This window comes from Oncorhynchus gorbuscha, linkage group LG17 (genome assembly GCF_021184085.1).
Source record: "Oncorhynchus gorbuscha isolate QuinsamMale2020 ecotype Even-year linkage group LG17, OgorEven_v1.0, whole genome shotgun sequence".
Lineage (NCBI taxonomy): Eukaryota > Metazoa > Chordata > Actinopteri > Salmoniformes > Salmonidae > Oncorhynchus > Oncorhynchus gorbuscha.
Genome location: NC_060189.1, coordinates 10,895,699 through 10,896,902, shown reverse-complemented (window position 1 = coordinate 10,896,902; position 1,204 = coordinate 10,895,699).

Here is a 1,204-nt window from a genome sequence, read left to right as displayed (position 1 = left end):
TGGTTTGTTATTGAACAGGTTCAGATAGTACCTCCCTGTTTCACTTCTTCCATTTCATGCCTAGTGAACACAACCCAGGCAATTATGAGTGGAGGAGATGGTCAAAGACTTGCTTCCTGTGTCCACACACAGAGGTTGCTTCCCAATCATCTCCTGAAGTGTACACACTTTAAAATATGATCTATTAAATTGACAAGCTAGTCGAGGACTGCTCTAACCATGGAAATAGATGTCAATTATTCAAGGAAGGCAAGAGCAGGTGGGACCATTCTAGCCAATGAGAGGGCAGATAGTTGTGCCTGTACTTCACACAATGTAAATTGTTTGTCTCAAAGTTGCCAGAATGCCACATGCATTCACTTGTAACAGCCTGGAAACTTCTATTCGATCAAATAGACCTCCATACAAAAAAAGGGCTTATCTCAGACATATTTTGGGTGGATTAAATCTCGCTTGGCTACTTCCAGCAAATCCATTGGTTTAGTGGAGGCATGGGCTAGTGGGAGTTTCCACAATTTGGAATTTAACATATTTAACTTTTTGCAAATCTGAATCCGTAACGTTCTGTACTTACAGTTGACGTCGGAAGTTTACATGCACCTTAGCCAAATACATTTAAACTCAGTTTTTCACAATTCCGGACATTTAATAACAAGTGCTATAAATAATTGTTGGGGAAATGACTTGTGTCATGCACAGTAGATGTCCTAACCGACTTGCTAAAACTATAGTCTGTTAACAAATTTGTGAAGTGTTTGTAAACTTCTGACTTCAACTGTACATCCACAAATGAATACATACCGTACAAAATGGAGTATCTCGGATTTACATACAGAATAATACAAAATGCTCTGAGACCAGGTTGGGTTTCCATGTTGAATCCTAATTTGTATCATGGGTGACCTGCCTGATTTTACAGCAGTCATTTCCTTTCAAATCAGTAAAGGGTAGTGAACAAGTGCACACTGGGAAGAAAGAGAGATAATTGGGATATCGCCGCACATGTCTGATCTGGGTGGCCTCTATGTAGCACTGATTCTCCCAGTCCTCTGACCATTGGCCTGCTCCCTGGAGCATGTGTGGTGGCCGGGCAAGGCTTTGGCAACCAACGCCATTGTGGGGGTCTGATGGACCAAAGGAGAAATTGCACTAGGTGGTTTGGGAACATAGTTTAGTACCAGTACCCCTATATTATTAGTGAGAT